This window comes from Lampris incognitus, chromosome 17, assembly GCF_029633865.1.
Source record: "Lampris incognitus isolate fLamInc1 chromosome 17, fLamInc1.hap2, whole genome shotgun sequence".
NCBI lineage: Eukaryota > Metazoa > Chordata > Actinopteri > Lampriformes > Lampridae > Lampris > Lampris incognitus.
In genome coordinates, this window is record NC_079227.1 from 28,732,545 (window position 1) to 28,760,391 (window position 27,847).

Consider the following 27,847-nt stretch of genomic DNA (forward strand, 5'->3'; position numbering starts at 1 on the left):
GGAGAGGGAGATAAAATGAGAACAGGAGGGGGAGGAGGTGCAAACGTCACGGTTGTTCCCTGCACCCTGATACCAGGGGGCTTCGGCCATGCAACTCTTTGATCCATCACTATTGATTTGCCATCAGCTCCTCATTGCAGCTGCCTCCCACACAGCAACACAGACACAAGGAAAACCTTCCCTGGCTGTGGGTTCGACTGCATACGCAACAACATGAACGATTTTTTTTTAGGAGTTTTGACCTTACTCCAACCGATCAAATAACCCAATGCTGCTTAAAGCAGCTTCGTACGACGGTGGGTCGGGACTGTGCAATGACAGCATAATGAATTTCCCATTCGTTCACATACGTGTCCGGATCTCACTGGCAGGCTTGCTCTTAATCCGCTGTTAGAGAGCCATGTGCGCCGCCCCGCTGAAAACTTCTGTTTTTGTTCACGTAGAACCAACAACAAACAATGGAGTGTAGATACTAGATGTGCATTGCTCTGTTGTGCTCCATTTGCAGCACATACCGTTCCTTTTCTGTACGCCGCAGGCCATCAAGTGAATCCAGGCCCCTTGAAAGCAGCTGGATTCCCAGTCGAGAACCCAGCTCCGGGGCAGTTCAAGTGAACCCAGGCTTTATTGTTTCTAAAATTCTTCTTCTTTTTTTTTTAATTACTTAATCTATACATTTTATGAATTGCACTTGGGAGAGCTGCTTATTCGCGGAGTGCTCGCAGATGCATCGCCGCAGAGAAAACCCACTAGAATTCACATTCCAGCTTCTGTTTGCACCAATATTTTGTCCTCCAAACCCTGCTACAGTGACTGGCTTCTGTAAGAATTCAGCCTTGACATTAACATGTAACTGCGGCAGATAAAGCTGGGTAACTGAGATTACTACAGTGTGACCTTGGGCATCCACGTCGATAACTAATCGATGATAAATCCGTCAGACATGAACAGCAAGCATGACTTATTGACGGGAGATTGTTTTTTTCCCCAAAGGCCATGCTGCGTCGTCTCCCTCGTCCTTCAGACCACGCTTAATGGTAAATGCTGGACGAGGAGCGTTAGTGGCGAGGGCGATCCAGACGTGCTCCATTAGGGAGGGGACTATGGACCCAATGAACCCTACTACACTGGCCAAAGACTTTGGAGTAATAATAATAATCATCATGACATTTAGATAGCGCTTTTCTAGACACCCAAAGCACTTCACATTGAAGGGCGTAACTCATTTCAACCATCACCAATTTGTAGCACCCACCTGTGTGATGCACGGCAGCCATTTTGTGCCAGAACGCTCTCCACACATCAGCTTGAGGTGGAGAGGGAGGAATCACTGAGTGAATTACATGGGGGGATGATTAGGTGGCCAGATGGAGAGAACCAGGTTGGAAATTTTGCCAGGACACCGGCGAAAAGTGCCATGGGCTCTTTAATGACCACAGTGAGTCAGACCTCTGTTTAACGTCTCATCCAAAGGATGGCATCTCCTGCAGCACAGTGTCCCCGTCACTGCACTGGGGCATTCAGATTTGATATTTGTTGTTTTTATTAGGACCAGAGGGAAGACTGCCCCCTACTGGCCCACTTCCGGCAGCAACTCAGTTTTCCCAGGAGGGCTCCAATCCAAGTACTAGCCAAAGCCCATACCTGCTTAGCTGCCGTCATTTGGCAGAGCCAGGGTACATGTTGGTATGGCTGCCGGGATGTACAGATGTATAGATGCATAGATGTAGAGCCGTATAGATGTACAAATGTATAGATGTACGGATGCACAAATGTATAGATGTACAGATGTATAGATGTACGGATGCACAGATGTAGAGATGTACAGATGTACCTGTCTAATGGCTCTTTAAGCAAGCATGCATTGTATTTCCATTGCTCTCGTAAGCTCCACTGGAGGTGGTGTATGCTCTTTTTCTTTTGTTGATCCCGCAGTAGGGACTGGAAAGACCTTATCTAGTTTGTTCAAACTCGTCCACTCACAGTCTCTCACACATCGGCGGCCAAATCACAGGCACAAATCCCAGCGAGCCCTGTGGTTGGCGAGAATGTGACTGGAAATAAATTGTCAAACATTGGCTTCAATTCTGTATGCTTATCATTATGCTAACACGTTGCCAACAGAACAATGAAAGGGTTGAATGTGCGACAGGAAGGCTCAGACTTCCTCGTGAACCTCAGCACGAGCAAACAATGGTCTGATTTCAAAAAACACAGCGAGCAAACAAGGCTGCAGAGATGTCACTGTAACACAGAGAGCCTCAATGATAAAACCAAATCTACTGGTCAGGACTATTAATGTGCCGTCAACACGTGTCACTGTTAGTCGAGTGAGTTTTTCCAGTTTAAACTGAATGACCCCACCAGGTCTCCGCCGCATCATCCATCTCTTGTCCTGACATGGAAGCAGGGAAAACCTATCTCCAAATACCAATGACATGGAGTTAGCACAGATTTTAGGGACAAAAATGTGTGAAATGCTTACACAGCTAAATTGTGTTTTGCTAATATTGCTTGCATGCAACTATATTCTTAACAACCCCCACCCTCATCTTCCTTGATTCTCCAAAAACACACCATCTAGAATAATATTGCATATGTATGAAGTAGGAGCTATATCAGTAGTGAAGTATCCGACAAATATTTCAAACTGAGTTTTTATTTCAGCTCAGTCCCCCACCCCTTTTTCTCCCCAATTGTACCCGGCCAATTACCCCACTCTTACAAGCCATCCCGGGCACTGCTCCACCCCCTCTGCCGATCCAGGGAGGGCTGCAGACTAACACATGCCTCCTCTGATACATGTCGAGTCGCCAGCCGCTTCTTTTCACCTGACAGTGAGGAGTTTCGCCAGGGAGATGTAGCGCGTGGGAGGATCAAGCTATTCCCCCCAGTTCCCCCTCCCCCCCTGAACAGGCGCCCCGACCAACCAGAGGGGGCGCTAGTACAGCAACCAGAACACTTTCTCTTTTTTTCCAATTTTTCCCCCTTTTTCTCCCCAATTTGTATCTGGCCAATTACCCTGCTCTTTTTGCGCCGTCCCGTTCGCTGCTCCAACCCCTCTCTGCCGATCTGGGGGCGCCCCGACCAACCAGAGGAGGTGCTAGTGCAGCGACCAGGACACATACCCACATCCAACTTCCCACCCGCAGACACGGCCAATTGTGTCTGTAGGGACACCCGACCAAGCCGGAGGTAACACGGGGACTTGAACCGGCGATCCCCGTGTTGGTAGGCAACGGAAGAGACCGCTACGCTACCCGGGCGCCCGGCAACCAGGACACACACCCACATCCGGCTTCCCACCCGCAGACATGGCCAATCGTATCCGCAGAGACATCCGACCAAGCCCAGAGGCAACATGGGGGACTCGAACCGACGATCCCCCTGTTGGTAGGCAACGGACTAGACCACCACGCTACCTGAATGCCCATCAACTCAGTTTGAAAGTAGGCATTTCTGTTCACTTGTAAGACTGTTAGGTCATTTCTTCCAATCAACACCTCAGTGAGGGAAAAAGAACGTTCGATCACACTGCATTTGCATATCAACAGGCATTAAGGAGTGAAGCTGTCTCTGTACCTGTGGCAAAAGACTGGGCGACATATCACATACTGAGCTGGATGTGTGACTTGTTTCACACACACCCCCTCCCCCCACCCACCGGTCCCTGCTGGGTGTGTTGGATTGCTATCGGTCCCCGAGAAAGCTGCTTACATAACCATGCTGCCAGCATCAGCCCACATCAGCCACCATATTAGATGATAGCATCTTAAATGGGATTTTTCTTCTTTTTGCTGCTGTTTTAGCTCACGTGGTTTATTGAAACTGAGCCGCTTGGGCATGTGTGCAAGCAAGGGGCACGCAACTGTGATCTTACCTTGAAGTAAAGTCAAATAGGAGGGTGTTGGGTGTAATGAGGGAGAACGATGGGAAATAAACATTGCTGAACTGTTCTGTGGAGATTGACTTGCTTCGTGCTGCCTCCAGTTCAGCTGCTCACACGCTGGATGCGTGTCTTCCTTAAGCAGCACCGACGCTACCTCCGCACCCGTTTCTTAAGCAGTTCACATAAATGTTGGAGACATACGCTGGGAATAAGCGGTGGTGTAAATATTTATGCTTTTAACCGGTTCAGGGTTAAGGATTGTAATGCATGAAAGCTGATCGTGATGCGATTAATAACAGCGGCAGACAACGCTGGCAGAGTTTACCGGTCTCCTTATGAAACAAAGTGTTCCTTATTAACTCTCCATCTCACATAGCAGTCCCCCGAGCGCACACAGAGCAGAGTGGGCACGCGGAGGAAGATTAAGAGAGGGATTTGGTGAAGGAGGGCAGAATCTTGTTTTATTGCTCCACACACTGTTGGATGATCAAAGTGGAGAATGCTGTTTTAATTCCGAGAATCGTATCTCGTCCCTCGTCCACATGCTCGTTATGAAGAGACACGCTGCAGGATAGAGAGAGGGAGACGTAGGAGAAGGAGAGACAGGTGAAAGGACAGGTGGAAAACGCCAGAAGATTCGAACAGTTGTAAACAACAGCAGCAAATTTACCACCTGCTTTTACCGGCATTGATACAAATCTTAATATTGCCGGTTTGTAAAGGGTATCAAACATCTGGGTTTGTAAAGATTTGTACCGACTAACCCTAAAACATCTCTCAATGGAAACCTGCAGTGCCTGCAGCAGTATTTAACACACAGAAATACATCTCACTCTCTTCATATATCTATCTTTTTCTTTTTTTGGGGGGGATTTTACACCACCTTTTTTCTCCCCAAATATACCCGGTCAATTACCCCACTCTTCCGAGCCGTCCCGGTCACTGCTCCACCCCCTCTGCCAATCCGGGGAGGGCTGCAGACTACCACATGCCTCCTCTGACACATGTGGAGTCACCAGCCGCTTCTTTTCACCTGACAGTGAGGAGCTTCACCAGGGGGTTGTAGCACGTGGGAGGATCATGCTATTCCCCCCAGTTCCCCCTCCGGAACAGGCGCCCCGACTGACCAGAGGAGGTGCTAGTGCAGCAACCAGGACACATACCCACATCTGGCTTCCCATCCGCAGACACGGCCAATAGTGTCTGTAGGGACATCCGACCAAGCCGGAGGTAACACAGGGATTCGAACCGGCGATCCTCATGTTGGTAGGCAACGGACTAGACCGACACATTATCCAGACGCCCATCTTTTTTTTTTCTTTTAAATTTATTTCTAGTTTTTCCCCTTATCCCACCCGATTAACCTAATGGCATATGGCCGGAACTCTGGTCGAATAACTTCCCTGGCTCACGTTTCCACAGGAAGGAGACAGCCGTAACACCAGCTTCCTTCAAACTCCTGTCGGCTGCTCTCGCTATTTTACATGCTGAAGCCTCGCATCATGGATTGCATTACCTTCAGGCCGCGGAGGAGACGTAGGGATAATGCTTTCGGTTGCTTGGCTGCAGGCGCCCGGATGGGCCAGAGGGGTCGCTGGAGAGTGACGAGTCCCTGAACACTACATCGATCTACACCCACTATCCCTCGGGTAAGGGTGGCCTAATGAATGCCTTACCCCATGGACTCCCTGGCCGTGACCAGTTACGGCGAGTCTGGGATACAAACAGACGCCCATCTTTTTTAATGATTTAAGCCTAATGAATACCTCCAAATGCTGTCATATCAGCCATTGATATAGCATGTAATAACGTGTCATGAGTCTCCGGTATATGAACCACATGGATGTAGATATCCCGCCTGGCTGACATACTGCTGTAAAGATGCTGTCAACAGGTCGTATAGGATGACAACCAACAACAGCGGTTCTCAGAGCTACGGTCCAGGTAATTAATTATGTTTACTTGTTGTGTCAGGTGTAAAAGCTCCCTTATTATAGTTGCTGGGATACACGGCAGTGTGTTAAACTGGCAGGGGCGGAGGTGAGAAACACCGACTGCCTGAACCTCTCCAGCTCCCTTTTCCAACTGGGGCGTAACTATCAAGTAAATGATGCCAAATGAGCTTAATCCTTACAGACTGATAGCAAAGTAGTCCCCCGCATTTATCCCGACCAACCCCCTACCACGCACCCCCCCACACACACACACACACACACTCACACATACAACCAGAGTATCAATAGTTCCAATGTATTCCCAATGACCAAACAATCAACAAATACACATACTCTCAGACACACATACACACAATGCATTTGCTATTTATTACTCCATCCGGCCTCCCTTCAGCAGCACAATCAGACTCAGAAGGGGCCTCAGTCTCCAGCCAATATGGCGAGTTAATTCCAAACTCATTAACAATGGAGCCATAACAATAGTGCACAAAAGCATAAGGTGTGGGTGGACTGTCTGCAGAGAGGGAAAAAGGCAAGCTTTTCATAATTGACTGTCAGTCATTTGCTAAGATAAAGGCTTCTTTAAGTCTGCATAGGGGATAGAGGCCCCAGTTGCAATTTAATTATCATTTTGCCAGAGTTTTACAAAAGAAACATAAGTATGCAGTGTCATGACTAGGGAGGATTGGGTTCATGAATAGAAATGTGTTTCCACAAGAGACAGAGAAGTGAGTTGAATTAAAGCCTTGACATATTCATCGAAACTTACAATTTTTCTGTCTCCTCTGGCCTTTGGTTGAATAAGGGAGAAAAGACAAAAGATTCGGCTGAATATTAACCACTCTTCTGTGTATTGGAGGAAAATGCTTGTGACCTTTCACGCCCTCTACATTTCAAGCATACTTTCACTTTTTTCTTTTCTTTTTCTTTTTTGGATTTCAATGCTTTTCAGCTATAATAAGTTCAAAAGTTAATTTGGCCATCAAAAATTGAAATAATATCGTCAACACGTCATCACGCTAGATTTGATGGACAGGATACGCTATTTCAACATCTGCACGGCAGATTTTGCGCAGCGCCTAAAGCACAAAAGCCGACAGGAAGTGACAAAGCGTTCACAATTTGCTGCAGGCACAAGGTGTGAGGGAGACGAATTTGAATATTGATTGAGGCCATTTAATCCACCTCGGCACCTATTAATATGTCAATCATCCTGCTAAATCTAGTAAAGCGTGTCAGTCTTGGTAGTTGAGCAGTGGCCCAAGGACACCACTTTTTCTTTTTCTTTTTTTTTTTGCTGTGCTTTAATTGCTGTTGGCACTGTGCTCTGTGACTCATGGTAATGAACTAATGAAGTCATTGAGATTTAGTGAGCAGCCACGGGCTACAGACTTCCTGCCGAGAATAGTATACAATTCAATATGCAATGTCTTCATTAACATTTCAAGACTGCCACTCGCTGTATCATCCTGCCTTGATCACAACATGCTGGCATCACAGACAGCTAGGAAAGGAATACAGGGATGAGTGTGGGGTTGGAGGGTGTCTCGTGAAATCTATGCTGCCGTATGCAGGATTCCTGCCCATTTTCAATCTTAGAATTCCAGACCTTTCCAGACCTTGCATTCCTGACTTGGAGATGCTGTACTTTTTACGAACAGCTATAATGAACGTTACTTATTTTTTTTATAATTAACACTCTGGGCCTCTAAGTGTCAGTTCTGCCGTATGCTGGTTTGATCAACTAATGCTGCAAATAATATTATGCTACAAATATTACCAATCATTGTTATCAATAATGCTCAATAATCCAGCTATAAAAAAAATCACAGAAAGTTGAATCAGTTCATCTGGATACAATCTGGATAATCTGAATAAACATTGTATCCAGATGAACGGATTCAACTTTCTGTGATATTATCATTATTATCATTCTTTTGATATACTTTATTAATCCCCGTGGGGAAATTCTTCTCTGCTTTTAACTCCTCCTAGCTGTGTAGCTAGGAGCAGTGGGCAGCTGCCGTGCAGCACCCGGGGGACCAACTCCAGTTGGTCTTGCCATGCCTCGGTCAGGGGCACAGACAGGAGTATTAACCCTAACATGCATGTCTTCTTGATTACATTACATTACATTACAGTCATTTAGTCGACGCTTTTATCCAAAGCGACTTACAATAAGTGCATTTAACGTAGGAAATCAGGAGAACTACTAGTCATCAGAGGTAATAAGTGCACCTAAACAAGCATCTAAGAGCAAAACCAGTGCTAAAGTAAAAGTGCAAGAAAGAGATTTTTTTCTTAAATGAGTGAATACAATAAGTGCTAAGAACAAGTAACAGGGTAGTAGTTCTTAAAAAGGTGAGTTTTCAACCTGCGCCGAAAGATGGGCAGTGACTCCGCTGTCCTGACATCAGTGGAGAGTTCATTCCACCACTGTGGGGCCAGGACAGAAAAGAGCCTTGACGGGGTTGATCGGCAGCAAGGGCCTCTGAACGACGGGGCAACCAGGCGTCCCGAGGCAGCAGAGCGAAGTGGTCGGGCGGGGGTGTAGGGCTTGACCATGGCCTGGAGATTGGAAGGAGCTGTTCCTTTCACTGCCCTGTAGACTAGCACCAGAGTCTTAAACTGGATGCGAGCAGCTACTGGGAGCCAGTGTAGGGACATGAGAAGGAGAGTTGTGTGGGAGAACTTAGGGGGGTTGAACATCAGATGAGCTGCAGCTTTCTGAACAAGCTCCAGAGGTCTGATGGCCGACGTTGGGGTGCCAGCAAGGAGGGAGTTGCCGTAGTCCAGCTGGGAGATGACCAGAGCCTGGATGAGCACCTGTGCCATCTCGTCGGTGAGGAATGGGCGAATCCTCCTGATGTTATAGAAAAGAAATCTGCAGGAATGAGCAACCGATGCAACGTTTTCAGCAAATGACAGTTGGTCGTCCAGGATCACACCCAGATTCCTCACAGTCCAAGTTGTCGTCACCACGGTGTTGTCAATGGTGATGGCCAGGTCTCGGTGTGGGCAACCTTTCCCTGGGAGGAACATCAGCTCTGTCTTGTCCAGATTGAGCTTCAGGTGGTGTTTCGCCATCCACTCCGAAATGTCAGTCAAGCATGCAGCAATGCGTGTCTCTACTTGTGTGTCAGAGGGAGGTAAGGACAAGATCAGCTGGGTGTCATCGGCATAAAAATGGTAAGAGAAGTCATGTGAGCGAATAACAGAACCCAGGGATGTCGTGTACCGGGAGAAAGGGAGAGGACCCAGAACCGAACCCTGCGGAACGCCTGTAGTCAGTCTGCGAGGCTCCGACACAGATCCCCTCCATGTCACCTGGTAGGAGCGACCCGTCAGGTAGGTTGCAAACATTGAGAGTGCAGAGCCTGTGACACCCAGCCCCTCGAGGATAGAGAGGAGGATCTGGTGGTTCACTGTGTCGAATGCAGCTGACAGGTCCAGGAGTATCAGGACAGAGGAGAGAGAGTTTGCTCTCGCAAAGTGCAGAGGGCCGTCTCTTGGACCGTTCTTGATGGTGGGGGAGACCGGAGCACCCGGAGAAAACCCACGCAGACAAAGGGAGAACATGCAAACACCACACAGAGGACGACCTGGGATGACCCCAAGGTTGGACAAGCCCGGGGTTCAAACCCAGGACCTTTTTGCTGTGAGGTGACAGCGCTAACCACTGGGCCACTGTACCGCCCAAAATAAGATGGTCCAGCCTTTTTTTCTGCAAAGGTTTGAATGCTCATGCAGTGAATTCAGGGGGCAGCCGGGAACCGAACCTGGATAGCCCGCAACACGGGCGACTGCGCTAACCAGTCAAGTAAAGGGTCCGACCCAATTATCATTATCATTATCACTGATATCTAATGAGACTGCTGAGTCGATCATGAAAATATACAAGCACTTCCTGAAGGATGATGTCCATTTTTCTCTCACCAAATATTAAGAAACGTTTTCAACCAACCTGTCTTATGAGCAAATAAACTGGAAAAATCTGTCTCGGTTTTGATGGAAATTTATTGCCGAAGGAAACGGTAACTCGCAATTCCTCATGACTGTGGATAAGATGGTTATCCAGCTTCAACATACACCCAGCCGTACTTCTCCATCCACCTCCAGAGAGGACACGTGCATGTAGGTAAACTAAGACCACCTTCCAAAAGAGTTTGTGGCCTTACTTAAAGGTGCAATATATTATTAATTAGCTACTTGTTACTACTCTAAAAAAGCAATGCATTATAACACTACATTACTTTAAAACAACGGTAACGTGTTGTATTACTCATCATATTACTTGTATTTCTTGCGATATTCTAACACTATGCTGAGAGGCACTGCTGTGCAGGAATACATCAGATCAGAGCTAAATTAATACTACTTTTAGGGTTATGAAAACTCATTTTATCTCATTTATTAGTGAAAATTTTTTTTCAGGTCTTTTATAGATTGATTTTCCATAGCAATTTAGAGACGTATCAACGCTTTAGCAACTGACAAATAGTCCATTCACTACTATAAAGTGGCCTTTGTGCAGGGGAAACCAAAATAATCTCAAAGAGAGCGTATTAACAGACACTAACATTAACAGACAAGACACACGCAGTCACAGTTTTCAACGGTCACAGATTTTAGCGCAATTCTGGCTCGTCCATATGGGCCAACTAGGCAATTTTCTAGCGTGGCACTTCAGCAAGAGCAGCCAAATTCACAAGTCATCCAAACTTCATCTGCCTACATCATCCATGACAGCTCAAAGACAACTCTGTGTGGTTTTACATGACGCTGACTGTAACTGGGATTTGAATGGGGCTGATGGGCGGGAAGAGAAACTTTTCCGACAGCGAAGTTGGAATTCAATCAAGTGCAGGAGTAAGTTTTCATACCATTTTATGATGTCAAAACGACCGAAACCGTCCAGATTTGATTACAAAATGATGAGAAACTTAAAAGAGCAAGCACTAGAAAACCAGAAGACCTCACTCTTAATGCTCATTCCCTCAGACTGTCACTCATTGTCTGCAAAGGGTTTTTTTGTTGTCTAGTTATGACAGTGGAAGTAGCCTAGTCTAGAGTAGTACTACAACATTTACTGTTTGTGCATGCATGTGTGTGTGTGTGTGTGTGTGTGTGTGTGTGTGTGTGCACATGCATGCATGCGTGTGTGTGTACATGTGTGTGTAAACTTTAAGAAGTGGCTTGATTGTGTTTCGCTCGAGTGGCAGAACTATACTCGTTTTTCCACTACAGTCTCATTCCCATTATTGCCTCAATTTTTCCTTATTCTGATATGTTTCCTCTCCCTCAAAAGCATAAGTATACAAACACACCAGACTGGAACCAAATAGCATTTGGCTGTAACTATTCTGAATTGCTTCATTTAGCCAGTTTAAATGCTCAATGAATTGGATTTGTTAAATAGGACAAGTAAAATGAGAGCCTAAAAGTTTAGACTGTAGTATGTGAAAGTCGGTTTAAAACGTTTTTTTATGACTGATTACCTACTTGGCAAAACTTGAAAGACTTAATGAAATAAGCAACAGTCATCTGGACCTACAAAGTAGTTAAAACCTTAACTAAGAATGTTCTGGCACTACTTCTATAATTGACTGAATGCACTAAGTTTTACTTTTTTTGGGGGGGGCTTTTTTCTCCCCAAATGTACTTGGCCGATTACAACACTCTTCCGAGCCATTCCGGTCACTGTCCACCCCCCTGCCGATCCAGAGAGGGCTGCAGACTACCACATGCCTCCTCCGATACATGTGGAGTCGTCAGCTGCTTCTTTTCACCTGACAGGGAGGAGTTTCACCAGGGGGACGTAGCGCGTGGGAGGATCACACTATTCCCCCCAGTCCCCCCCCCCGAACAGGTGCCCCGACTGACCAGAGGAGGCGCTAGTGCAGTGACCAGGCCACATACCCACATCCGGCTTCCCACCCGAAGACACGACCAGTTGTGTTTGTAGGGATGCCCGACCAAGCCGGGGGTAACATGGGGATTCGAATCGGCGATCACCATGTTGGTAGACGATGGAATAGACCGCTACGCTACCCGGACCCCCAAGTTTTGATTTTTAAAGCTGCATTAGGTGATTTCCAACCACTAGATGGCAGACGGGCTATAGAGACTAAAACGCGCACTCACACATAAGCCCCTCCCACCTTTCCCTACAGTGGCCCAAGTGTAACAAACAACGTGCTTGCAATTTATATTTTCAGCTGGGTAACACTCACAGGGGGCTCAAACGTAACGCCAATGTTGCTCTATATTTCTTCTGGATATGTCAGTATGCAATTGTTTGCTAACGTGTAAGCCTAAGAACATGCTAACTTCACACACATTTCTATACAAAAACACTTGCTCCCTCTCCTTTTTCTGAGCTTCACCTTACACAAAGTTCTCAACTTATGAGTTGTGAATGGCTTATCCATAACTTTATAGGCTGGTAGGAGGGGGGGTTTCCAGACCGCAAAAGCTAAAAAATAAGCTGAAAGTTATGGAAACTGTAGACTGAGGTGTTAACTGTGAGTGCTAGGGCAGTATTAGCAATCCTTTCAAATTACAGGGAGTCATTTGATTCATTGTTTATATGAGACATACTGCTTAATGCAACTTTAATCACACTAAATTAAATGCTCCCAAACCACCAAGTCAGTGGGAAATTAGCATTTTTCACTGAAAATAGGACTTTAAACTAGGTCTGACACATACATTAAGCATCCTGGGCACATAAATAGTAATGTAATGCTGTGCATTATTACACTTCAGTAAGGCGGCGCTGAGCTTCATTTAAGCATTTCAAATCAATATCAAGTTTGCTTCATTCTCTAATGAGCAACAAAAGCTGATTGATCTCCCACAATTCAAATCTCGTTCAAGGCTGCAAACTGTCTGACTCCTAAGCTAGAAATTGAGACCAAACTTAGTTCAAATTTATTCATGTAGTATTATTTCTGATTTCATATCAGATAATTGGTTAAGTGTCTTCCAACCAATCAATGTTCTATGGGTTGTGTGGAAGATTGAGGTAAGGCAAGTCGCCATCGGAGACTGGGGGCCTATCTGACGGCGTCTTCCTAAAATCTAATTAAGTAATAACCCTCGCTGAGAGAAAACCTGAGCGAGGGGAGAGAAAAATCCATAGAATTAATTTCCAGAGACGTGATGCCAATTTGTCTCAAAATGACTAACATCACATTCAGTAAATGCACAAGAACATAAATCTTATGAACACAATCACTTATGAATTTTTCATGGACTAAAAAGCCTCTTTTCATTTTTTGGCCAATTTGCATTGCTAAACTAACCTTTAGAAACCTGTCTGTGTCTTCATCTGTATTCTTCTACTAAGACATCGACTTGAGATTGCTGAGTTCGCTTTAGTTTATCTGTCATCTTTTATTTATCTCTATCATCTACGTGAAACGAGTATTGTAATACATGATAAAAAATAAAAATGCTTAACAAGAGAAAATATTTCAAATCTTTGATAGAGAATGAAGACTGAATGGTCAAATTAACTCACTGTCTATAAACACGCTGCATTTGCAGGGAAGGACTCCCCTTACAAAACAAGTTGTTAATGCCACAGTCAACAGTACTGCCAACAGTAGTTTACAGTCAACATCCTCAAATATCCTATATTTGAAAACAATATTAGTGAACATACCAACACATTTTTGTTTAAGTAACTGAATATAAACCAGCAAAGAATGGCAACCACTATTACTTTTCCAAAAAGACTGCTCTCCCCCCTCACAAGTGCATGACATATATGTGCCAACAGATGAAATAGATTTGGTTTTTATGGGTATATTTAATTATTACATTCTCCAGAGCAGTCCTCTGGCGCCGACGAGCTCACTCCTTTTTTCCACAAAGCATCAATATTTCACGTTGGCATGCATTTCAGTCTGATGGGAGGTTGGCAGATTGATAGATAGAGGGTCTGGACTGGAGAGATGATGCATTTTCCCTGTGATTGCTTTCATAGCCATTACTCACAGTGTAGGGTGATTAGTAGGCCAGAGGCTAACACCTCTGCTTGCGTCGGTATGAGGGAGCACTCTCATTGGCGGGTCCAGTTAGCTCTGCTATAACACTGACCCTTGATTGGCAGGTTCAATCAATGGGCCCCGTAATGAATTATGAGTGTTGCTACCAATCAGCCACTCAGGAGAGAAGCTATGAAGGACATACAACACCCTTGCTTATATCAAACAGGTCAGAGGACATTTTGGGAAATATCTCTCCCAATTTTTCTTCCGCTTGTTTGTGCAATAACTCTCAGGGATATTTTTTAAAGAACAGATTGTGCTGACTTTGACAGAGCTGTCTACTCAACACGATGTGAAGCAACCATGTCAACCGTTGCCTCGCTTAAAGCAACCTGCATCTTTTACAAAAAAGTATAGTTTTTTCACAGTTCCTAGTTTGAGAAACTTGCATTAAGCACTAACATTTTGATTCTGGCCAGAGTAAACAGTACACTTCAATGGGCAATTGGTTTTATGTGTTTCAAAAACAATCCAATTTAAAATGAAATCCTGCGTATTTAAAAAGCCGCATATAATAACAGGGTGGGTTTCGCTCTCATCAAGTGTCCTTATTGCACAAAGTGGTTGATAATCCAGCATAGAAAATCAAACACACTTAGAAGGTCCTCCAACTAGTACTACTCTTCTCTATGTTCATAATTTCTCATTTTAGTACTCCTGTGCTTCTTGATTAAGTGCATCTTGGTTCATACTTTGTTCAACAGCGGTGAACTTAGTCATTATGGTAGTAACTGCTCTAGCCAAGCAGCATGGTCAAATTCAATTAGAATAAATTAAAGTAAATTAGTTATGCCCTATTTAATTACCAGGGGGTCACTTCAAAGAACAGTTATATAAGAGGGAGAAGTTATTATTTAGATCTTAATGGATCACAATATAGGTGACAGGTCAGAATGAGGGGTGTCTTAAATGGCTGTGAAATACATATTTCCTCAAATAGTGGTCCAAAAACTAACTTGAAGAGGATGCCTTGGGAGATCACCTGAGTGCACGTGGTCTCTACCCTTGTCCAACATCAGACCGACTAATTTTGGGGGAACATCATTACAGGAATACTTTCCTATGACCCCTCATGATAATTAATCACTATCCATTTCCATTATGTGTCATAACAATAAACACTGTGGATTTTGAGATAATCTTTTCAGGCCATTAATTAAAAGCTAGATAGTGTAGCGCCAGTGCCACACAACAATAATGCCACTAGGGCCTTTGGAAGCAGTTATAGCTAAGAGGCTAATGAGCTAGCTAACAGGCCTGAAGTCAATGAGCTGCCAGGACTGCAGATATCATCCTCCAGAAACACTTTCCATTTTTGAGTATATTTCCCAGGGGCCATTGTGGCAGCTGCACGGCTGATTCCTCCTGGTTTAATTTAATACCCTCATGCTTCCCTAGATTACTGCAGCTGACAGATAAACCATCACCACAGTTAAAAAAAAAAAGACAGAAACAAAACCTCAGATGGGGTTTTTTTCTTCCAACTATGACAAAGGAAGCAAGGTCCATGGGACAGAGCTGAGCAATATAAAATCGTTTTGCTGCAATGACAGAGACATGGTTATTTACAATTTGCAAATCCTATTCTTGATAAGTCTAAGTTCCCAGACAAACACTAACTGACTCTAGAAACATTTATTTGCATGAACATCTGAATCAAAAGAGAGCTATTTACAAGAGGTTAAGCCTGTGTACACAATTGAATTGATGCTAATTTGAGATGATAAATGATGTTATAATCATTTTTGCATGACCAAAGATTGGGTAGCATGCAGTGAGGTAGTGGTGCTCAAAACGGGGGGCCACTTACCCACCCTAACAAAACAAAAAAATGTGGTTGGCTCCTATACTCCCTTAATCACACTGCTGCACTTTTGCACTTTATAGGGATAAATTGTTCCCATTAATCAATATTTGATAATAAATATTCAGTTACTAGTACTTGACTGTCACACAAAATTTGTTTGTACTATTGTCACCCATTCACATTTTAAAAAATAAGTGAATATTACATTTAAGAATTGGCTTGAATTAGCTAAACAAAATAATAATCCCAGCACACCTAAACTATCGGTCAACTTCCAAAAGCTGCCAAAGTGGGTCTGGGGCCTGAGACTCGGCCTGGGCCTGGGCTACCCTGGTTTGTGTGTTCTCAGCTGAGCGATGCGCCCTCACAGCGCCTGATCAAAAGTATAAAGTAACCAAATGTCAGTAAACTGCCGGACAAGCCACATTGTCAGCCGCAACGAAGGCGATCACGCATGCGGCCTATGATTAAGACTTGACCATTCTAAAACCTACAGGGGGCAGTGTCCATCTGTTGACTGCAGTTGACGTATTCTGCAGACAGGCTACTCGGGACACTCATGGAACACCAAACATGTGAAAATGTATTTTTCTTGTTTACATTGGAGTTAGGAATTTTTTTTCCATATCACAAAAACCGAAAATTATATTTCAAAGTAACCCCCCCCCCCAAATACAGACACACACCTCTGGTAGCATGTGAACTATCATTGCCCAGTGTTGCCTCTTGGCATAGATCGGGGAGGACTTTGGGCTGTGTATCTACAGGCCAAATACATGAGGGATTAATCCCGCTATAGGAGAGAGAGAGATCACACACCATGTGACTTCCCTCGCCCAGGGGATGAAGACAAGCATACATTTAGTTGCGTCTCTCTAAATGGTTCATGTAAGAGTGAGTTATTTAGAATGTGCCTAATGCAATATTGATAGTTGTGGACAGGTGCGCTCACTGTGCTCTGGGTAGACCGATCGATGCCCCATCCATGAGAGGAAAATATAGGACAGGCAAAGTAAAAGAAGTAAAACTGGGACATTTCAATTCCACAAGATTCCGGCTTTGGCAGTGTGGTGCTTGGCTGAAAATGGATAGACAGACAGACAGACAGACAGACAGACAGACAGACAGACAGACAGACAGACAGACAGACAGACAGACAGACCGATAGATCAATAGATAGATAGATAGACAGATAGATAGATCGATCATTAGGACTTGCAACAACGACAACGCCCCTGAAACAAAAACAACCTACTTTATAAAGATACAGAGCTTGATTTGACTACAATGCCCTATTTACTATGCCCTATTTATTCATTTAGAATGAGTTGTTGATGTGAACAATTATGATTTATAACACCACAACAGCTCATATTTGGTCTAATTGTTTTGCTTCGTTCCACTCGTATCTCTGTTTACCAAGTGGCAGCAAACTATTAGGATAAATGGACTGAGTGGGCAACCGTAGGCTCACGTAATGGAGTGTCTTAGCACGGATGAAAGAGAAGGTGCTATGCAGGTAGCTCCAAGTGCTCTGTATTGTCAGGGCTGTCAGCAGGGGTTGCCCGTGGCTGTGCAAATGCACTTCCTCCACATAACCTGCCTCAAAGCCTTCTCCGCTGTCAACCGACGCGTAGCAAACAACGCCTTGGTACTGTCTGCGTCAAAGACCAGGGCAGATGACAATCGATCACGGCATGTCTTGTATGAGAACACATAATCAATGAGCAAATGTTTGCATACACACAAACGTGACCTTGTATGTATACATAATGTATACACGCAGACACACACACATACACAGACATAGGAACACACACTCCCAAATGCAAACGCGGAAACTTATTTCCAAGCGACAAGAAACTCACATATCTCCATTTGTACATCGACATTGACATTTTAGTCCCAGGGCACAAAGACTGAAGCAACCCTGTCCTGCCTCAGCTACAGACAGCAGTCCTGCGGGATGGGTGGCTGCCTGCAAGATAACACAGACCAGCCCAAACAGCCAATAAACAACATCTCCAGAGGAAGAGCAAGAGACAGAAAGTGCAGTAACATTCCTGAATATCTGCTGTTTTGTGCCGGCATATGGACGTTTCAATTCTGCCATATGCGCCTGGAGGGAATTGTCCCTTGAGCTGTCGCTCCTTCTTTCTTCTCCTCCTTGGGGGATCTCTCCTGCACCCCCTCCCACACACAAACACCACTACTCCTGTCATCCTAGGCGTGTTTGCTGGGAGGCTTTTCTCTGCTGTGTCCTCCCCTGGCTTCTGTCACCAACCGCTGCCTCTGTGTGTGCTCTGTGTGTGTGTGTGTGTGTGTCTCAGTTGACTCCCCATTTCCCTGCAGCTCCAGCTCGCTCTGCAGTGCAGTGTGCCAAATGTGAGGTAATTAAGACACAGAACTCCTCTACTCCGTTTGGTTGAGGGCTGAAAACCCACATCAGACTTGGTTTTCTGTTGCATATAGAGTCGCACATTTGAATTTTTTTTGTTCAGTTGTTTTTTTTTAAGTGCCTTACACTGTAAGTGCCGGCATGTGAGGCGGATGATAGTAATATTCACGGCAGGGGAAAAGAAGTGTCTGAGCCCATCTCGAATATATACTGCGAATCACTGAGCTATATCAACACATGACTGACTGATTTATAACGTCGCTAGGGTAACGTATCATCAAAAATGCAAACGCACGATCTAGTTAGCATGGCCCTATAACTGCTCAGCTTGACTCATAGTGACCGAATGCCAGCGACTCCCTCCTCCACGTTCCAACATGCGCATCATATTCGCACCACGCTTGATTCTGTGGGAGGTTAACAGGCTGGCTGTATGTCTGTGAGAACAACCTTCTCCCTTTCCCAACCCCCAAAGGCCCTCAGGGAAACTTCATTATTTATTGCTATTGAAGCGGCCTTTCAATTATAACACCTCGGCCCCCGTGTCGGTTACCCCCCCCCCCCCGGTCTGGGGTTGGAGATTGAATACTTGTAGCTTTGGTCAGTGATAAGTCAAGCGCTCCACCGTGTGTACAGTTCACTGCCCCCCCCCCCCCCGTTTCCAGCAACAACGAGGTGACGATTTGCCACTTGGGTCACATGCGGTAATGTGTAACACAGGAACGGAGTCTCTGACCATTATGAGCCATACACACGACCGTGTTTTTCCTCTGTGGTAATACGCGGCGGAGTTTATTGGCCTATTATGGATCCTCTCGGTACGCCGAGCCTCACAAATCTTGTGTCACTCCAAGGCCGAGCCTGACAAGCTGCTGATCCCTCTCCCCGCCTCGAACGCGGCAAGAACAATAAGCATGAAGTGGAGATGCCGGGTGACACCGGCCCACTTTACAGGGGTTTGGCACATCGTTTAATACTCTTCACGATAATGTCTATTTGATGGTTGAGTTCCCCCAGTTAGACGCGATTGATTGGATTATCGTTGTGGTAATTCCCGCAGAGTGACAACAAAAATATTTTTCATAAAGGTTTATCATCTGTGAATGTGAAATTAGCAAATCGTCATGGTTCACAGTATACAATTGCCTGACGAAAATTGATAATGATTACTGATTACCACCGCACCCTCAATCGTTTATCAGCCCCAAGGCCCAACATTAATTCAGTTTCTGGCTTTTTTGAGCATGGCCACCAGCGCCTGTGTGTGTGTGTGTGTGTGTGTGTGTGTGTGTGTGTGTGTGTGTGTGTGTGTGTGTGTGTGTGTGTGTGTGTGTGTGTGTGTGTATGTATTGACTACACATCAGTAGAATGCCTCTTCCCTTGGATCAATTCCTAAACATACTCACTACAAACCTGACATTTGGCTCAAAATATGGGCGAAAATAGGGAAGGACAGCTTCACTCACAAACATGAAGACACGCTGCCTTTGCCATTTTAAATTTTAATCTGCTGGAAATAGATTTGGAGATGGATCCTAACCCGGGGCAGATAAATTTTAATTTGATCCCTCCCATGCATCATTATTTGCACAATACAACCAGCAGTCAGAGCCTGTGTGCTTCGAATGGCAAAGTCTAGGTTCAAATTCTGCACAGAATACGAGATTTCCCCTGCACAACAAAAGGCAATCATTCCATTTGTTTTCCCACACAATGGCTCCTGGATAATGTTAATATCGGGCGGGGTAGGATGGAGGGAAAGGGACCAAGTTATCTGCCTTTCCCAGTCTTCGTCTCTGCCTCATCACTATGAATAATAGATTACAGATGAGTGCAGGAGTTTGCCTTGCAGGGAGGCGGGTACAATGCTGCTCGAGGTTATCGTGACACAGCCAAGATCACTTCTACTCTGCCTAGCCAGAGCGCTTTGAAAACCATCCTCTAAATGCCTTCTGAATTGATAAGTATATCTACGTATAAATGGTGTTTTATCGCTGCTTGAGTAAGGCAATTTGTATGGACATGTTTGTTCATTGTTCAATGTCATCCTTTGCCACATAATAAACAGCACACGTCTGCACACGTGCGCACACGTCGGTGCACACGTCTACTCTCGGTAAATATCTTCACAGCGCGGGCCGTGGAGCACTCTGCAGCGATCAGCATCCTCCACTCTCTGAAGAAATGAAACTGGCTGCTGTTCTTGTTATGAAGAATTGTCAACAGACCGAGAGTTACAACACTGCCTGATTATAAAGTTAGTTAACAGTGAGAACAACGTTCACACGGCGTGACGCCGCTCTTTTATTTAGTCGGCGAGATGGAAACTGGGAGGCATCTCCAGAAGAAAAGAGAGAACGCCGGATTCAAAAGTCCATCTACTCTGTCCCGTTAGCGGGGAGTGGATTGAAGAGTCTCAGATCCGTGTCTACATATGTAATTAGCGAGGGTGTTCGCCGCTCACGTACAATCATAAAAAAATCAATTAGAACTAAACCTCGGACTGAATTCCCATAGCATACCCTCTGAACCAGAGAGAAATCCCACTGAGGAAAAGCTCGAACCCGAAAGACTGGGAGCGGGCCCAGAACACAGCCAACATAGCCACGCCAACTACCCTTCATCTGCTGGCGGGTCAACCAGGGAAGCCAAAGGGTCATCGGGGGGGGGGGGAGACTTCTTGGGAGACGTTTCCAAGTTGGATCTATTTGACAGGCAGTGGCATGTAAAGTAATCTTAGTAGTGATCGAGAGGGAGGGGGGATAAAAGGGAATGACAAAAATGTAAAGATCTGAAGTTGTTAAAACATCGTTTTCATTAGAGAATCCGTCCCGAAGGAGGAGTGGGCACCACAAGGAGAGCCAGACAGCCTAACTCCATTTCCTGACGCTGCATGTTGATCACCCCAAAAAGGCGAAGGTAAATATCCCTCAGCATAAAAGAACTTATTAAAGTCCGAGTTATTTAGTTTGAGACTCCACAAATGATCCCTTTCGAGTACTTTTGGCTGGGTTTAAGTATTAATGCCTTTTGTAGTTCCGTCGAATGAATGTAAAACTTCTGAGGTGGCTAAATAAACTCAAGCAGCGGTGGAAATCCAGAGATGTGATGCTTCAGCACATGGCGGATTCCAGATTCATCAACCGCACAGCCTCCTCTCCACCTTGTTTGTGTACAGGACCCCGTTGCTCAAAGATGATGAATAACAAATCTAAGGGAAGGAAATTAGCATGAAAAACTCCTTGCATTTCAACCGATGCATAAAATATCTGCACTTACTTTAATGAGCGGCAATAAATGTTGCCATGCTGTGCGGTGGGTAGTATCTTGATTGATGTTGCACATTAGGAGTATGCAGCCATGCCCAAGCAAACATTACAGCAGCCTCGGCTGCCCGCTGTTCCCAAACTGCCTGCCTGCAAGGACTCTCGCTCTCTGTCTTCTTACCTATCTAACTCCCCAAATTTCTCTTTTTGTGTTTCTTAGCTTCTTCACTTTTCTTTTTTTTACCCGTGGTACATTTCTTGCATATTTGCTAACCTCCGCCACTCACTCAGAGATAAAAGTCTTCTTTCTCTCTCTCTCTCTCTCTCTCTCTCTCTCGCTTCCCTCCAGCACACCTTGCCGCCAGACAAATAGCTCCACTTGTTTCAAAGTGGCCACAACAGAAGGACGCTGATAAGAAAAGCTGTCTCCCGACTGTCATTTCCCCTCCCTGGCCCCGCATCTCACATCACTGTAATTGACTGCAGTGTATCTGGAAGTACTATGATTCTCCGGGATGCCTAAGCATCTTGTCTGCAAGTGTAGCGCGAGTTGTCATTCACTGACCTTAACATGTTTGCGGTACGGTGGTGTTTTATTTATATATTTATTTTTCCGAATAAAGCGCATCGCGTGGTGTTTTGTGTCTCATGCTCGTTTTCTAGACGTGTGCAGTGCTTGAGGAGAGGACGCCATGACTTTCTGCTAGGTTATGCAAATGAGGATGGACAAATGCTGCAGATAAGTATTTTAAAAAATGGTCACAAAGGTTCGAGCACCTGCTCTCCGCTGTATCATTACCTTTCCTCTCCCCTGCTCTTGCTCTTCTCGTCTCACCTGCTCTCTCAGCTTCTCTTCTCCTCTCCTCAGCTCTCCTCTATTCTCCCCAGCTCCGCTTCTCTCTCTTATCCATTGATCTCTTTGCTTTCCTCTTCTCTCCTCCCTGCCTCTATTGAAAGAAAACCGTAAAGAGGAATGATGAACGCTTTACCTACAGAAACCCACGTAGACCTGTGTGGCAAGCTGAAAGCATTGTCCGCTAAGGGTGCGTTACCTAAGAGGAGAGCTAATGGGGGGAAAAAAAGGATAACCTTTTGAATTACGGCTCATTCATTACTCAGGAATAACCGAGTAATATATGAGCGAGTCACAGATGTAATTGGACTACGATGGCTGGTAATTACTTTACAGCGTAATGTACGAGTAAAACAGGGCTTTATTATGACTCCAGTTAGCGTCCTTGTCATTATAATGTGGTGCTAAATATGATCTACACCAAACACCGTGTGGCATAAATTCACACATCAAGTTGTGCCCAATACAGATTTTGGATCATTTGTGTTGCAGGGACGCAAACCCATTAGCTGATAAACTTGAATGTAGGGGGTGAATACTGAATGTCACACTTGGTTACATAACCATAGTAGAGATAACGTAATCTTCTATATTTGCCAAGAAAACAAAGAAAACCTTTGCCAAAACCATACACCTTAGCAATACAATGAACACAATGCATTTCTCACCTTTTTTAAGCCTTGCCCTTTCGCTAGCATCTTCGGCGTATTCGGATGAGGAGGCTCCAGAGAGGGATGAAGATGGATGGTCATCTCCCCTCATTGTGTGTGAGAAATCTGGCAGGATTTATCTCGCTGCTAATGAGTGCCGTGACCCCAGCCTGCGCTCTCAACAACCTTATTAACATCTCCTCATTGGTTATTCCGAGGAGCGCCTAGGCAGCAGGTCAGCAATGCCACCTCCCCTGAACCCCAATCATCAATTTCTATGAGCAGTTACAATCTCCCTGACAGGATCTGGCTGTCAATCAAAACTCCCACCTGGAAAAATGAAACCACCGCACTGTTTGGAGTTTAGATCTAGCTGCCTGAAGCGGGACCTGAATTTTCAAGTGTTTTAACTTCACAAGAGGCACTTTATTAGTGAAAGTGGTCTTTTTAGAGGTCATACTACTACAGTCCTCTGTATGCAGCTAGCCACCTACAGAGGCACTGTACACTTAGTAGTACTTAATCATGTGTTATGGAAAGATATATGCGGGTTTTCATATCAACACCCTCTGATTTTACTCATTAGTCCACCTCTGTCCGGTTGAGGGTGTGTTACTCAGTGAAATCAGCTGGCGTGGTGTTGGGTCCGAAAGAAAACCTGCATACATATGGCCCTCCTATCCACATGACTGAATGCCCCTGCTTTATGTTAGTGACGTAGTACCTCCACGGAGGGGGGTAAAGTGCATAATGAAATCATTAAAATAGTGTCAGGCAGCCAGATCGGAAGAGGTGTTAAGTGAATGACTGACTGAATGATTTGAAAGTTAAAAGACCCTTTCATGCTAGGTCTTTCTCCTCTCTCTCTCTCTCTCTCTCTCTCTCTCTCTCTCTCTCTCTCTCTCTCTCTCTCTCTCTCTCTCTCTGTCTCTGCCTCCATTTTCTTGCAAGCTCTCTCTGTCTCTCTCAATCTGTTTCAGTGACTGATGATGCGTTGGACCTCTTTGTGGACACCTTCGCAGTCAGCTCCTGTCAGTTTGCAGGGGAGGGTTCGCTTTCGCTGTGTACCTTTAACGATGGCAAGGGAAGCTGTTTGAGCGCGGATGTCTTCATCTTCTGCCTCATCAGCCCTGGGCGCTGGTTACACGGGCCGAGGACGACGATACTGCTAGCAGGCTTGTTGTTCAATGGAAACCGATTCATTCAAAAGAACAGGAGATGAGGAGTTTCACAATCAGCGGAGGCCCGGAAGTGCTGAAATTCAGAGAGATTTTATTTTGCTTTCTTGTCATCAAGTTCTCCGGATCCCAAAAAAAAAAAAAAGTAAACAAGAGAGCAAATAAGTGGCGAACAGCTGGTAGCATGTAATACCACATGATAGGTGTTTTGTTAGGCTCTTCTCCCTTCTAGTCCTTTATCCTCGAGTGTCCCAACAGATTTTTTTTCGAATATTGCACGTCGCTCAAGGTAGAGGCATGCTGTAAGGAGCACACCAATTAGTGGCTCCAGCACTTGTAACGTGCAACAGCTGTAAATAAACTTCTATGATAACACGCTGTACGACTTCTATTGCTGTACTGTCATATCAACCATTCCAGACACATCATATTTGTGGGAGGAAAAAAAAAACAAGAAAACAAAACAATTTCCTGGCATGAAAACCAATTTGACTTCCTCCACAGGGCAGAATTAAAAGTTGGGCTTAGCTAGGTAATGAAGTATGAGTCATACGCTATGTCAAGGAGAGAAGCTTTGTCTGAAGTAATCACTTCTCCGGATGCTACAGCTTGGCTGCATTTCAAACCTGACATATGGAAAAAATAATTAAAACAGACGCATTCAACCAATGAGAGTGGGCAAGCTGAAATTGAACACTTGATCAAATTTGCATGCCAGCTGTCAATCTAATATCCATACCTACGTTTTTGAAAACGTAGCTTTTTCTCTGTGTTTTGGCCTTTCGTCCACGCGCCAACTGTGTTTTCGGTCACTTGAAAACGGACCTTTTGGAAAACTCCTTCCAGGATGAACATTTTCAGAAACTTGTTTTCAGTGTTGTTGTGTAGACAGGGAAAACAGAGTTTTGGGCGGTTTATTGTTGGGTTGTTTTTTTTTTCAGGCTTCTGATTGGCCAACCTGGCTTCAGGGTTAGGTTTATATCGCCGCCTGTTGGTTTGGCATGCTCTTGACAGCGCATTGAGTAGCACGTGTTTTTGCGTTTTCAATTGGACGATTTTTTTCAACAGTGTTCGTGTGGACAGGATTTTTTTTTAAGAAGGAAGGAGGAAAACCCGTTTTCAAAAATACCCGTGTACATGTAGACGAGGCACCAGACTGATGGAGGAAACTTCAATCAAGGTGAGCGAGAGTCGTTATCTGCTCATCGATGACGGATTCACAGTTCGGTCAACCTTCCAGGTGTTCTTTTCTCCTCTCGAACATAAAACCAGCTGAAATGTACTGTATTTTTGTGCCAAGTCTCTAAAACGGTGGTACAATGGGGCAATGATTTAAAATTAGCTTTGTCCAGTGACGGTAAGTGAACATAAAATGCATTGTTGTTCTTCTCTGACAAGCGCAATTAAAGTGCACTGCCTATTGTAATGACGGCTGCCTAGGCGTCCATTTTGTGACGTATTACTTCCGTTGAGAGGCAAGTTCCAGTTTTATTGTGGTATTGGGGGAACTGTCATCACCAGTTTTTGCGATAATCCGCCTTTCGGTGCTGGAATCATGACCTGTATCACAACAGTGACTGTCCCCAGTAACACTATAGCTGAGGTATGAAGATGTTCGTCTGGTGTTCATCCATTCCACTCCGCGGAGATCACGCCGATCTCTACACTATGTCTTCCTCTTAGAGTCAAGGTAGGTGATTTGGGGAGGTGCAATTACGAATGCGTTGCGTGTCTATTGGACTGAAAGCCAAAGGAAAGTTATTCTGGCTCTCCTGTACCACTTATCACATGAGGTCCTGTATGTTTTCCAGAGGCAAGCACCAAAGTTGTACACCACTCTGAGACTTCAAACCGAGCACTGCAACTTTTGTTTTTGTTTGTTTTCTTGTTTGTTTTTTGCTGCAGGAGGTGTCCCAACTGACTTTATGACGCAGCACCCACACAGCGGATCAGTCGGTGTCCTCATTAGTTGAACTCGTCTGATGTCGCTGACAGAAAAATCAACTTCACTGCTTCACAGTACATTTTGGACAACAAGATTAAAGAATGGGAGCGAAAGACGGCTGAGGGACCCCTGTGGATGCTGACAGATGGCTGAGGGGACAGGAGCCCACCAAGCAGCTGCGAAATCGATATTAAAAGAAGGTGCCCATTAGCACCCACAAAAGTTATTGTTCTTCGAGGACACCCTTCGGCGCAACGTAGAACCGCTTGTAAAAGTGAAAAGCCAAACTAAAATGGTGTCTGAGGTGGGGATAATGCTTACCGAGTATGCGAGGGTCCGCTAGATGTAAATTACATCACTACCCAAGTCCGCGGATGTCCGCACCCAGCTGTCCGCGTACAGGCCCGCCCGATGGCCACTGTGCTACAAGGGCACCAACTGCACTACAAGGGCACCAAGTGCGCATGTGCTGAAAACCAAAATGGACGCTGAATTTGAGGAGAGGTTGAGTGAAGTTAGCTGTCGCTACCCGCATCGCTACAATTCATCTTTAAAACAATACAAAGACAATCAAATGTTACGGTCGAAAGGATTATTATTATAAACCTAAAATCAAGATTTCTGACAATCTTTCAGCAGAAGAGTTTAGAATATATTCAAATTCAAACGGCTTTATTGGCACGATGTAACGCTGTACATATTGCCAAATATATCTGAAAGTCTGATTAAGATCCAACTTACCAAAAAAAAGGGGACTTAGGTGTAAAAGGTTTCTAAAAATCGTATGAGCAACTCAAGAGTGCTGACTGCAAAGGATAAGGATAGGACTTTAAGCAACCGAGATCACACAGCAAACAGATGGCCACCCACTGTCAGGCTACACCTGTCTCTTTTAGAGTCAGCGGAAGGCTTTGGAGGGTGTAATTCAACTTCCTCGAAAAAAAATCTTCATGCGTAATGATCTTGTCTCTGCTGGTGGTTTGGCTGCCAATAAACATAAAAAAAAGTCTTGACTTCTCCCCCTGCCAAAAGCAGGCCGACTTAAAATAAACGATGTGATAGCTGCCATTAACTTTTCTATAAAGGCAGTAGGATGGGCATCACTTTACAATAAGATTACCCCCATAAAGGGTTTATGAATGGTTTATAATTAGTTTGTTAACTAGGTTGTGAACACTTTATAAATCATTAATAAGCTGTTAGAACACATTAGATAAAAAGGGTAACAGTGACCTGCTGCTTGCCAAATAGTGAGCGTATATAGTATCTGATGAAGGTGTCAGTTTCACATGCTGACTGATGAAGGGACAAGATAACGTAATCTGAGCAACTAGCGAGATCTGAGATTTAACAAAATAGACAAGAAGTGCAGCAGTAACTTGATTTCGCCAAATAGTGAGCCTGCAGCGATGCATTAAAACTGTGTTATAACATGTTTATAATTGTTTTATTGTATAGAATTGATTTACATAGTATTTGCAACCTAATTAATAACCCAATTATAGCCTAAACCATTCATAAATCCTTTATAAGGAGCATCTTATTGTAAAGTGGTGCCGTAGGCTGTATGTAAACTGAATGGACAGCTCCATATTTGACAAGAGTTCTCGCTTTCCATTCATTAGTCATTTAGCACAAGCTGATAATTAATTAATTGAGCCACGCTTGTAACGATCGCTCATGTACTTTGCTGATGCTTAATCATTACTGATGAATCGCTGTTTAACTATCGAACCGTATGGCCAGGCCTGGCTCTCAGGGCTGGATTTCTTTGCACTTTCAACTTCTTATGCTGTGGCAGTCTCACGGGCTTGTCCATATCAGAAACATATCCTTTGCCCAGTATGTA

At 44.7% G+C, this 27,847-nt stretch overlaps 1 protein-coding gene across 1 annotated transcript in view; it reads right to left on the bottom strand.

The window, feature by feature from the left end:
• The window catches only part of LOC130127968 (protein shisa-6), a 57,361-nt gene that overhangs the window by 16,527 nt on the left and 12,987 nt on the right, over positions 1–27,847 (bottom strand). The window lies entirely within an intron of this gene.